Here is a 14024-nt window from a genome sequence, read left to right as displayed (position 1 = left end):
TGATGTGTAAATTCAAAACTTCTAGCAACCCTATTGCTTTGACGTTAATGGTTGATAGCTCCATTCTAAGTCTATTTCTTATTGAATCATCATTCGAACATTGATCGTGCTACTTAGTCCAGATTTCTGGGTGCACCTTTCTATCATTGTTCAATTGTGTATGTTTTCATCGAACATACATCATTATATCATTTGATCTGACTAATGTTATCTCCTTGTTCACATAATTGTGGAAATCATCTTTTGTTAATCTTGATGAATTATCGCTGAGTCCATCAGCCACCCCCCTCGTCATTTCCTTGGTTTAATGATGAACTCTTGTTTTAGAACTCGCTTCCATAGTTCATTTCCCGAGGATCTTATAATGTCATCTCATCAATTTGTGTCGCACCTTTTTCTGCTCAGGCATCCAAAGTCCAAGGTATCCTGACACCAATCAGATCTGAATCTCGGTTAGATATGATGGTCGGAATATATTTTCAAGAGTTATAACATTGGTCTTTATATGACCCGGTAATGTGATGTCATGCCTAGCACACCTGGCAGGATGCCCTATTGTTATAGATTCCTTTTCAGCAAGGTTATCCATTCTTCCATGAGGAAATTGTAAGACTTATTCTACAAGTTATTCCTGATGGATCCTTTGTGTTTCCAAAGTATGATCTTCACCTGATGACCATGTCAATGCTATCTCGAAGCATGTCTGTGGTACTCCGATTTTCAACAACAACATTTGAAGCCCAATGCTAAATGTTTCCTACTCAATTATCCAAACACCACTGTATGGGTAATGTCAAAAAATTTCTCTCACCTTACCTAAAGAGTTTTCTACATTATATCCTGTCCTAGATATCATGCTCTGCTTGTCCTTGGGAAGGATATACCCTTGAAATATGTGTTTAAACACATTTTCCTTTCCATTGTTCTGTTTAATTCTGATAATCATATCTTCATTTCCATTGTTTGGTTTAACCTTTCTTGTGATCTACATGATCTAAGCAGTAATATTCTCCTTGTGCAAACACCTCGGTTGTACAACTCTGTCAGCAAGACCTTGTTACTATTCTTTACAATATTCCGGTAACCACCGATGGACGGGAACCTTGCCTATTGGTCTGCCTTGTTCAACAAGCGGGAAGATGGTTCTCTTCGTCCCTCGCCCTTGGTACCGACATTGTTGCCAACATAACTGACAGGCTATCCTCTGACATGTCTTTCCTACATGATCGTAAAATATGTCACCGCCCTTCCTACTTTTAACCCACATGGTGGGCCCATAACCCATAGTTCCACAGGATCGAAACCTGACTCTCATGTACACCCATGGGTTCCAAAGTTATCCCTCGCATGTGACCTCGTATGTAATTCACGGGCCACCATCCTAGTGATCCATTCTGGTAACAGACGCAATACTCAATCTCGTTGCTCAGGACCCTTTTTGCATGTTGTTTCAGACATCGAACCATTGCCTATCCGTTTGAAACTTTTCATTGTACCATCTTACTTCGCTCTTGATATCTTCTTAAGTTTTAATTCAAGGGATACTTATGCTTATTCCCTTGAGTTAACCGTCCGATGCTCAATTTTGTTAGAATCCGTCTTTATAGAGTTTTTCCCCTCTTATCTTTTCGTAAGTACGATGGAGTTACCAAAGAAAGGATGGCGACTTCATCATGTTGACCTCAAGCTAAAGTATGAAGACATCCGCTTTATGGATCGACCTCTTCGGGGAGAGCAACCAAGACCGAGAAGACTCGTTAGAATTTCGTAACCAAATCCCTTCCCGCTTACTCTCCTCTTAAATCTCGGGATGAGATTTCCTATAGTGTAGGAGAATTGTAACGCCCGGATAGTTAAGCTATAGTAAACCTCTGCTCACGATGCCACGTCACCATAGTTACTGTTGATAAACTCGCATTGATTCAAACCCTCTGTTCAAATTCAAATTTAAAATAAAGTCAAATAGATTATTTCTTCAAACTATAAAACTTGAATGTTCGAAATTTAGTATATTTTCCCCTGATCATTTGTCAGATCAATCCAACATCATTTGGCTCTCTAATTAATCTCTAGCAAATTATAAAGTGGTCCAACTCAGACAAACATAACCATTTCAAAATAAACAAATGTTTATGTATTTCCAATTAACTTGAAACTTCTTGGGCCTCTCCAAAATATCGTGCTTGATTTATGTGACAAGTGGTGTAATCAATAAAATTCATTTGGTATTACATTAAAATGCAAAACATTGGAGAAAATACAAAACAGTAAATAAAACAAACTAAAAAGAGAACGGCCTAACTACTAGTATGCACTTGTAGCCCATTGCTACAGTGCATCACCCAGCCCACTAGAGCCATCTCCTTCCTCCCTGTACAGAGGCTTGGCGTGGCAGAAATCCACGGCGCCTGGTCCGCCGATGCTCGACGTCTGGCACTACAGGGACGCCAGGAGGAGCTTAAGACCACCCCAACCCCAGGACAAACCCTAGCCCTCACTTATCCCCTCGCTTGTCCTCTCCCTCTCTGTTTCTCTCCCTCCCGAACTGCCGTTGATGCATCTTCACCATCCTCGCGGCCACTGGCCTCACCGGTGACCGGGAGGTTGTCTAGGGACTTCCTTGCCGTTGACTCCGTCACCCCCGTGCATCTGCTCGACTGGACCTACACCGTGCGCTCGGGATCGAGCTAGTTATCCGCCACGGGCATCACATCTCGCCATCGAGCTCGACACACTCGGTCACCCCCGCGCTCTCTAATCACATCCACAAGCTCTGTGGTGAGCTCCTCTATCGATCCCCTTCTTTTCCAATTTGGTTCGTCGCTGTTTGCCGTCGTCCCCGAGCTCATGCATATATGTGCGTGCGTGTTGCTGTTGTCTACGCTGTTGTCGTTGCTCCTGGTCGTGCCTGCGCAGCCCCGTGCCTGCCACTACCGCTGGCCTCCTCTCGCGCCTACCGCATGTGCTGTCCCGTGCTGCTGTCGCCCTGGCCTCGTGCCATGCCGGAGCCCTCCTCTGCGAGACGGCGCACCGCCCGTTCACGCAGCCCGACACCCGCGCATGGCCTGACCGCTGCTCGCCCGACTCCGCCGCCGCTGCTCCTCTTGCCCCCTGCTCGCGCTGCTGCTCCTCCTTCTTGCGTTGCCGATCTGCTTTGCTTTGCTGCTGCTCTATTTATTGTTGCCTCTTGCTGCTGCAGCAGGCTGCTGCTGATGCTTGGGCATGGCGTGTGTGTGCACAACGTGCATAGCTGGATGTGCCTCTGGCCGGCCCTTTGTAGTTGTGAGATGTGTGTGTGTGCAGCGTGTGTGTGTGGCCGGCTGCATATCTGGATGTGACTGGCCCTATTTAGGTTAGTAGCTAATGAGTAGTTAGACTAATTAGTACTACTTTGGATAATTGCTAGCCTATGACATGTGGCCCCGATGTTAATTTAACCCCTCCATTTTAGTTTATCCATCAATTAAATTGTGTGTCAATGACATGTGGGCCACATCCTTTTGACTAGTCAGTTTGACTTGGTCAAATTCAGATTAGATTAAATAAAATATTCCAGAAATTATAGAAAATACTATAAACTTTGAGAAATCATATTAAATAATCCGTAAGTCAGATGAAAAAGTTTTATACATGAAAGTTGCTCAGAACGACGAGACGAATCTGAATACGCAGCCCGTTCGTCCGCCACACATCCCTAGCATAGTAAACACGCAACTTTCCGCCTCCGGTCCGGCTGTCCGAAAACGCGAAACACCGGGAATACTTTGCTGGATGTTACTCCCCTTCGCGGTAGCACCTAGTACTGCGTTAGGTCACCCTAACACCGTGTCTTGCCATGTTATGCTTTGATTGCTCTGTTATTTATTGTGTTCCCCTCCGTTACTTCTTTCCGATAGACCCGAGATCGCGGTTGAACCAGGGATCGATTACTTCATCTTCGAGGGTCCGTTTCTGCCTACAGAGCAACCAGGCAAGCCCCCCCCCCCTTGATCACCAAATATCGCCTACTCTCCTCTATACTGCTTGCATTAGAGTAGTGTAGCATGTTACTGCTTTCCGTTAATCCTATTCTCATGCATAGCCTGTCATTGTTGCTACCATGGTTGATACCTTACCTGCGATCCTAAATGCTTAGTATAGGATGCTAGATTATCATTAGTGGCCCTACACTCTTATCCGTCTGCCATGCTATACTACTGTGCCGTGATCACTTCGGGAGGTTATCACGGGCATATGCTATATACTTTATACTGTTACATTACTTATGATACTGTTCGGAGAAGGGGGCTGAAGGGGCAGGTGGCTCCATCCCGGTAGAGGTGGGCCTGGGTTCCCGACGGCCCCCGACTTTTACTTTGTGGCGGAGCGACAGGGCAGGTTGAGACCACCTAGGAGAGAGGTGGGCCTGGCCCTAGTCGGCGTTCGCGAATACTTAACACGCTTAACGAGATCTTGGTATTTGATCTGAGTCTGGCTACTGGCCTATATGCACTAACCATCTACGCGGGGACAGTTATGGGCACTCGACGTCGTGGTATCAGCCGAAGCCTTCGTGACGTCAGCGACTGAGCGGCGCGCACCGGATTGGACTAGAACGCCTGCTAGGCTAGGTCTGCTTCCGGCCGCCCTCGCAACGTGCAGGTGTGCAATGGGAGATGGGCCCAGACCCCTGCGCCATAGGATTTAGACCGGCGTGCTGACCTCTCTGTTGTGCCTAGGTAGGGCTGCGACGTGTTGATCTTCCGAGGCCGGGCATGACCCAGGAAAGTGTGTCCGGCCAAATGGGATCGAGCGTGTTGGGTTATGTGGTGCACCCATGCAGGGAAGTTAATCTATTCGAATAGCCGTGATCTTCGATAACAGGACGACTTGGAGTTGTACCTTGACCTTATGACAACTAGAACCGGATACTTAATAAAACACACCCTTCCAAGTGCCAGATACAACCGATGATCGCTCTCTCACAGGGCGACGAGGGGAGGAGCATCGGTTAGGATTATGCTACACGATGCTACTTGGTGAACTTACCATCTACTCTCTTCTCCTGCTGCAAGATGGAGGTTACCAGAAGTGTAGTCTTCGATAGGACTAGCTATCGCCCCCTTATTCCGGCATTCTGCAGTTCAGTCCACCGATATGGCCCCTTTACACATATACCCATGCATATGTAGTGTAGCTCGTTGCTTGCGAGTACTTTGGATGAGTACTCATGGTTGCTTTCTCCTTCTTTTCCCCTATCCCTTCTACCTGGTTTTCGCAACCAGATGTTGGAGCCCAGGATCCAGACGCCACCATTGACGATGACTCCTACTACACCGGAGGTGCCTACTACTACGTGCAGCCCGCTGACGACGACCTGGAGAAGTTAGGAGGATCCCAGGCAGGAGGCCTGCGCCTCTTTCGATTGCATCCCAGTTTGTGCTAGCCATCTTATGGCAACTTGTTTAACTTATGTTTGTACTCAGATATTGTTACTTCCACTGACTCATCTATGATCGAGCTCTTGTATTCGAGCCCTCGAGGCCCCTGGCTTGTAATATGATGCTTGTATGACTTATTTTATTTGTAGAGTTGTGTTGTGATATCTTCCCGTGAGTCCCTGATCTTGATTGTACACGTTTGCGTGTATGATTAGTGTACGGTCAAATCAGGGGCGTCACAACAAATCCCCAGAAAAAAGCTACTAAATGTATCTACTTATATATGAGGAAGGGGTGGCGGCCAAGTAGGTGGAAGGACACCCCAAGGCAGCCTAAAACTAACCCTACGTCATACAAGGCTCATGGGCCCAAGTGGAGGTGATGCAACACCTTTGGACTTGTTGTTTGACTCGGATTCTGCTGCAGTGTAAGATTATTTCGTTGATATCTCAATGCTCCAGACGAATTTGAAGGTGAGTCAAATTGGGTTGGAAATATCACGACATCTACTTTCCAACAAAAAAAGAATCACCCAATTCGGAGTCCGTATGAAAAAGTTGTTGGCGTTTTGAGTCAGGTATGTCTCTGCAGTCCGAATCTGAATCCAGAACGTGAGAGACTTGGACTCTATCTTCTCTTGGCCCAAAAATGATGTGAGAGGACTTTTTGAACATAACCTAAACTAATCATTTTCCCTTATCTTCATATGTGGACTGTACAAGTGTCCCATACACCTGCAATTAGACAAAACACAAAAGTGTGTGAAGTATTTTTGTTCTGGATAACATAAATAGATTATTGAATAGTTTGCACTAGAAATCACCTAACAAATATGCATGTATGCAATATTTTTGGTCGTATCCAAGGTAGTCATGTCCTCATCAAGTCTATGATAAAAGTTCTTTGATAAAAGTTTTATGTTTAAGTTTGTTGCTGTTATAATAATGAACATAATGTTTCTATGTCTGTATTTTGTTTTTATCGACACCTCTTTCACTCTCTAAGCATGTGGACATGTTTTTCGATTTTGGTTTTCGCTTGTGGACAAGCGAGGTCTAAGCTTGGGGGAGTTGATATGACCATTTTGCATCATGTTTCTTACTATCATTTATGATGTTTTTATCCATAATAATGCTTTTTGGAGTAATTCTAATGCCTTTTCTCTCATAATATGCGAGGTATACACAAAGATGGAGAATTCCAGAAGTTGGAAATCTGGACCTGGAAAAGCTACATCAGGCCACCTATTCTGCACAACTCAAAACAAGCTAAAACTTCATGGAGATTTTTATCATATATATGAACAATATTGGAGCAAATAACTACGTGAGGGGGCCCACCAGGTGGGCACAACCCACCTGGGCACGCCCTGGTGGGTTGTGCTCACCCAGGGCCACCTCCGGTGCCCATCTTCTGGTATATAAGCCATTTTGACCTAGAAAATATCCGGAGAGTACTTTCGGGACGGAGCTTTGCCGTCTTGAGGCGGAACTTGGGCAAGAGCACTTTTGCCCTCTGGTGGAGCGATTCCACCGGGGGAACTTCCCTCCCGGAGGGGGAAATCATCATCATCATCATCACCAACAACTCTCACATCTTGGGGAGGGCAATCTTCATCAACATATTCAACAACACCATCTCATCTCAAACCCTAGTTCATCTCCTGTGTTCAATCTTATTACCGAAACTATAGATTGGTGCTTGTGGGTGACTAGCAGTGTTGATTACATCTTGTAGTTGATTACTATATGCTTTATTTGGTGGAAGATTATATGTTCAAATCCAATATACTATTTAATACCCCTCTGATCTAGAGTATGATTATCATTTGTGAGTAGTTACTTTTGTTCTTGAGGTCACGGGAGAAATCATGTTCCAGGTAATCATGTGAACCTGATATGTGTTCGATATTTTGATAGTATGTATGTTGTGATTCCCTTAGTGGTGTCATGTGAACGTCGACTACATGACACTTCACCATATTTGGGCCTAAGGTAACGCATTGTGGAGTAGCAATTAGATGATGTGTTGCGAGAGTGACAGAAGCTTAAACCTTGGTTTATGCGCTATTACGTAAGGGACCGATTGGATTCAAAAGTTTAATGATATGGTTAGAATTTATTCCTAATACTTTTCTCGTAGTTGCGGGTGCTTGCGGGAGGGTTTAATCATAAGTAGGAGGATTGTTCAAGTAAGAACATCACCTAAGCATCGGTCCACCCACATATCAAATTATCAAAGTACCGAACATGAATTAAGCCAACACGATGAAAGTGACTAGATGAAAATCCAGTGTACCCTCAAGAACGCTTTGCTTATCATAAGAGACCGTTTTGGCCCGTCCTTTGCCTCAAAAGGATTGGGCTACCTTGTTGCACTTTTTTTACTACTATCGTTACTTGTTGGTTACAAATTATCTTGCTATCAAACTACTCTGTTACTTACAATTTCAGCACTTGCAGACATCACCTTGCTGAAAACCACTTGTCATTTCCTTCTGCTCTTAGTTGGGTTCGACACTCTTACTTATCGAAAAGAGCTACAATTGATCCCGTATACTTGTGGGTCATCAAGTACATACAAGTTTTCTTAGAATGGAAAAATAATACCGCATATAGGTAGATATAGTGGACACATGTGGCAAAACTGGTTGAAAGGTTTCTGGATGCACAAGTAGTGATCATACTTAGTGCAAAATGAAGGCTAGCAAAAGATTGAGAAGCGACCAACCAAGAAACGAATAATCTCATAAGCAAGCATTAAGCCTAATTAACACCGAATAATGCACCACAAGTAGGATATAATTTCATTGCATAATTATTGACTTTCGTGCTTGCATAGGAAATCACAAACCTTAACACCAATATTCTTACTAAAGCATAATTAATCATCAACATGACTCACATATCACATCATCATATCTCAAAACTATTACTAAGAATCAAGGTTATTTTGTCCAATGATCTTCATGAAAGTTTTTATTATATCCTTCTTGGATATCTATCACTTTGGAACTAATTTTCATGTGTTGCTTTTGACAAGCTCAAACAAATATAAGTGAAGAATATGAGCATAATATTTCTTTCTCTCAAATTAATAAGTGAATCAAGAGAAAACTTCTTGAAAATTTTACTAACTCTATAATAAATCTAAGTGAAGAAAGAGAGCATTTCTTCAGAAATATTAAAGCACACGGTGCTCAAAAAGATGTAAGTGAAGCACAAGAGCAAGTCCATAGCTCATAAAAATTTAAGTTAAGCATAGAGAGCAATTCTAGCAAGTCATGACATAATTTTGGCTCTCTCAAATAGGTGTGTTCAGCAAGAAATTAATACTTAAAACACAAAATAAAACAAGCAAATACTCATATCATACAAGACGCTCCAAGTAAAACACATAGTATGTCACGAATAAACATATAGCTTCAAGTAAAATACCGATGGTCGTTAGAAGAAAGAGGGGATGCAACTCGGGGGCATCCCCAAGCTTAGTTGCTTGCTCTATTTTGGATAATAGCTAGGGATGCTAGGGCATCCCCAAGATTAGGCTCTTCTTATTCCTTATTCCTTCATCCATTGTAAGATAACCCAAAACTTGAAAACTTCAAACACAAAACTTAACAAAAGCCTTCGTGAGATCCGTTAGTATAAGAAAACAAATCACTACTATAAGTGTTGTAGTAAACCAATTCATATTTTGTTCTTGCATTATATCTACTGTATTCTAACTTTTCTATGGCAAAAACTCATCAAAGAAAACCATAGAGCCATGAAAACAAGCACACAACGAAAAGAAAACAGAATCTGTCAAAAATAGAACAGTATGTAGCATTCTAGATATTTCGAATACTTCTGTAACTCCAAAAACTCTAACAAATTAGGACGATCTTGGCAATTTGTAAATTAATCTACTTAAAAAGGAATTTATATTTTATCACTCTCTGGTTAAAAATGAAAATTCGAGCACAAAAGTTTCTGTTTTTTTCCAGCAAGATCAAACAACTATCACCCAAGAAGATCCTAAAGGCTTTACTTGGCACAAAAACTAATTAAAACATAAAAACACAATCATAACAGTAGAATAATTATGCTAACACTCAAAAACAGGAAGCAAAAATAAATTTTATTTATTGGGTTGCCTCCCAACAATCGCTATAGTTTTACGCCCCTAGCTAGCCATAAAGCAAGGATCTAAGTTTTGTCATCTCCGGTTCGAGATCCATAAGAGGCACTCATGATTGATTCATATGGTGGCCTTACTCTTGTTCTAGGTAAGTGTTCCATACCCTTCCTCAAAGGAAATTGGAACTTAATATTCCCTTCTTTCATATCAATCACGGCACCGATAGTGCATAAAAATGGTCTACCAAGAATAATTGGACAAGACGGATTGCAATCAATATCACAATAAAATGTGGGCACATAATTCCTATTTGCAAGAATAAGAACATCATTAATTCTTCCCATAGGTTTTTTAATAGTGGAATCCGCCATGTGCAAATTCCAAGAACATGATTCGATATCGATAAGACCAAGGACATCACATAAAGATTTTGGAATTGTAGAAACACTAGCACCCAAGTCACACAAAGCAAAGCACTCATAATTTTTAATCTTGACTTTGATAGTAGGTTCCCATTCATCATGCAATTTTCTAGGAATTGAAACTTCTAATTCCAACTTTTCTTCTAAAGCTTTCATCATAACATCAACAATATGTTTAGTAAAAGCTTTATTTTGTTCATAAGCATGGGGGTGAATTTATCATGGATTGCAACAAATAAATACAATCAATCAAAGAGAAACTATCATAATTAAAGTCTTTGTAATCCAAAAGAGTGGGCACATAACTAGCTAAAGTTTTGACCTCTTCAAACCCACCTTTTATCAATTTTCTCAACAAGATTTTCACCCTCCGAAATATCAGGATGCCTTCTAACTAAAGTTGACTCTTCTCCAGTCTCTTTTTTCATCAATATTAACTTTACTAAACAAGGAATCAATAGAAGAAACACTAATCATTTTAAGATCTTCGTTTTTATCCTCTAGTGAGATTGGTTTAGCTGCCATTTGATTTACTAGAGTAGCTTGTGCATTGGATATCTTTCCTAACAAACTTTTAGTAAAAGCATACTTAGATTGGAGATTGCAAACTTGTCTACTAATATCATCAAGATGTTTTGTTATAGCATCAAGCACAACGGAGTGTTCCTTAAGTTCTTCGGTAAAATACTTATTATGCTCAAACTGTGTAGTCATATATTCCCTAGTACTTTTTCAATTTCAAGCAAAATATTAGGGTAAGGAACATCATACTATTTTCTTTGAGGCATCATGACTATGCAAACAGAAACACACACAAAAACAGATCCGGCAAGAAAACGGCGAACGAAAAATAGGGGCGAATAAAATGACATATTTTTGTGAAGTGGGCGAGAGGAAAATGACAGGAAAATGGCAAATAATGTAAATTACGAGGAGATGAGATTTGTGATTAGGAACCTGGTATATGTTGAAGATCCTCCCTGGCAACGGCGCCAGAAATTCCTTTTGATGTTGCTTGAAGCTACGTCGGTATTTCCCCAAAGAGGAAGGGATGATGTAGCACAACAGCAGTAGGTATTTCCCTCAGATATGAAAGCAAGGTTATAAAAACGGTAGGAGGACCAAGCAACACAACGTAAACAGCTCCTGCACACAAATAACAAATACTCGCAATGTGACGTGTTAAAGGGGTTGTAAATCCCCTTCGGGTAACGGCGCCGGAAATTGGCACACGGACAAGAGAGAGTTGTAAATATTGATAGATCGAACGCCAAATAAAATAAAATGCGGCAAGGTATTTTTGGTTTAATAGGGTTGAAAATAAAAGGCAAATAAAATAGATTGCAAAGGCAAATAATATGAGAAAGAGACCCGGGGGCCGTAGGTTTCACTTGTGGTTTCTCTCGAGAAAAATAGCAGACGGTGGGTAAACGAATTACAATTAGGCAATTGATAGAACTTCAAATAATCATGACGATATCCAGACAATGATCATTACATAGGCATCACGTCCAAGATTAGTAGACCGACTCCTGCCTGCATCAACTACTATTACTCCACACATCGACCGCTATCCAGCATACATCTAGTGTATTAAGTTCATGGAGAAACGGAGTAATGCAATAAGAACGATGACATGATGTAGACAAGATCTATCTATGTAGAGATAGACCCCATCGTTCTATCCTAAGTAGCAACGATACATACATGTCGGTTCCCCTTCTGTCACTGGGATCAAGCACCATAAGATTGAACCCACTACGAAGCACCTCTTCCCATTGCAAGATAAATAGATCAAGTTGGCCAAACAAAACCCAAATATCGGAGAATAAATACGAGGCTATAAGCAATCATGCATATAAGAGATCAAAGAAACTCAAATAACTTTCATGGATATAAAAAGATATATCTGATCATCAACTCAAAGTTCATCCGATCCCAACAAACACACCGCAAAAAGAGTTACATCATATGTATCTCCAAGAGACCATTGTATTGAGAATCAAATGAGAGAGTGGAAGCCATCTAGATACTAACTATGAACCTGAAGGTCTACAAAGAACTAGTCACGCATCATCCGAGAGGCACCAATGGAAGTGGTGAACCCCTCCGTGATGGTGTCTATATTGGATTTGGTGGTTTGGGACTCTGCGGCGGCTGAAATTGATTTTCGTCGACTCCCCCAGGGTTTTTGGAATATTGTGGTATTTATAGAGCAAAGAGGCAGTCCGGGGGGCACCCGAGGTGGGCACAACCCACCAGGGCGCGCCTGGGCCTCCTGGTGCACCCTGGTGGGTTGTGCTCCCCTCGGAGCACCCCCTAGGCGTTGCCTTGTCCCATTGGGCGTCTTATGGTCCATAAAAAATCTCTGTAAAGTTTCGTTGAATTTGGACTCCATTTGGTATTCCTTTCCTGTGATGTAAAGAACATGCAGAAAACAGCAACTAGCACTTGGCACTATGTCAATAGGTTAGTACCAAAAAATGATATAAGATGACTATAAAATGATTGTAGAACATCCAATATTGATAATATAACGGCATGGAACAATAAAAAATTATAGATACGTTGGAGACGTATCAGTGGCAAGTTCCCTACCGAAACCTTCACGCTTGTTGTGAGAAGCTCTGGTTTGTGAGAAGCTTATACACAAACCTGCCCCAAATGGGACCAAATTTTTACCACGACATGTTGATGCTGCTCCATGATAACATGCCAAGTTTCATGAATTTCAGTCGAGTTTTGGATTTATTATAATTTAAAAACCAAGTATCTCATTGTTTGCGACCGATTGACGGTGGCAGGGTGTTTGAAATTCATTCCCATTTCTTGCATGGGACCTAAGCATGCAACCAAGGACACAAATTTGATTTTTCAACCAATTTATATGCACTGGAGCATGCGCATGTAGTTCAAATTTGAATTATGCACATAAAATGCCTAGAAAACCCAGTTAATGTATAAAAATGTTCAAACGAACCCCGAAAAATTCCAAAATTAAACACAACACTCCTATTGTTCTATGTTGACACTAGAAATTTTTTGAAAGCAATAAGAGGCAACAGATATTGTTTCGTCCCCGAAGGTGGCACATTCCCTACCGAAACCATCACACTTGTTGTGAGAAGCTCTGGTTTGTGAGAAGCTTATACCCAAACCTGCCCCAAATGGGACAAATTTTTTACCACGGCATGTTGATGCTACTCTATGATTGCATGCGAAGTTTCATGAATTTCAGACAAGTTTTGGATTTACCATAATTTAAAACCAGGTATCTCAATGTTTGCGGCCGAGTGATGGAGGCAGGGTGTTTGACATTCATTCCCATTTCTTGCATCGAAGCATGCAACCAAGGACACAGATTTGATTTTTCAACCAATTTATCTGCAATGGAGCATGTGCATGTATTTCAAATTTGAATTTTGCACATAAAATGCCTAGAAAACCCAGTTAATGCATAAAAATGTTCAAATGAACCACGAAAAATTCCAAAATTAAACACAACACTCCTATTGTTCTATGTTGACACTAGAAATTTTTTGAAAGTAATAAGAGGCAACAGATATTGTTTCATCCCCGAAGGTGGCACGTTCCCTACCGAAACCATCACACTTGTTGTGAGAAGCTCTGGTTTGTGAGAAGCTTATACCCAAACCTGCCCCAAATGGGACAAATTTTTTCCACGGCATGTTGATGCTGCTCTATGATAGCATGCGAAGTTTCATGAATTTCAGACAAGTTTTGGATTTACTATAATTTAAAACCAGGTATCTCAATGTTTGCGGCCGAGTGATGGTGGCAGGGTGTTTGACATTCATTCCCATTTCTTGCATGGCATCGAAGCATGCAACCAAGGAAACAGATTTGATTTTTCACCCAATTTATATGCAATGGAGCATGTGCATGTATTTCAAATTTGAATTTTGCACATAAAATGCCTAGAAAACCCAGTTAATGCATAAAAATGTCCAAAGGAACCCCGAAAAATTCCAAAATTAAACACAACACTCCTGTTGTTCTATGTTGACACTACAAATTTTTGACAGCAATAAGAGGCAAT

The 14024-nt window shown here is 41.5% G+C and overlaps 1 long non-coding RNA gene across 2 annotated transcripts; it reads left to right on the top strand.

Moving 5' to 3' along the window:
- The first annotated feature begins 2230 nt into the window (after nucleotides 1-2230).
- On the top strand, nucleotides 2231-5584 carry LOC147979531 (uncharacterized). Of its 2 annotated transcripts, XR_015618828.1 has the most exons (3): nucleotides 2235-2778; nucleotides 3897-3970; nucleotides 5265-5584. It is a non-coding gene; the product is annotated as an uncharacterized LOC147979531 (long non-coding RNA). The 2 variants fall into 2 exon arrangements; XR_015618829.1 differs by lacking the exon at nucleotides 3897-3970 and having other exon boundaries at nucleotides 2231-2778.
- Nucleotides 5585-14024: the final 8440 nt, after the last annotated feature.

Source organism: Triticum urartu, chromosome 3A (genome assembly GCF_056163025.1).
Source record: "Triticum urartu cultivar PI428250 chromosome 3A, HENAU_Tu73, whole genome shotgun sequence".
In the NCBI taxonomy this organism is placed as follows: domain Eukaryota; kingdom Viridiplantae; phylum Streptophyta; class Magnoliopsida; order Poales; family Poaceae; genus Triticum; species Triticum urartu.
The sequence above is the reverse complement of the archived record's forward strand: the minus strand, read 5'-3'. Positions and strand labels throughout refer to the sequence as shown.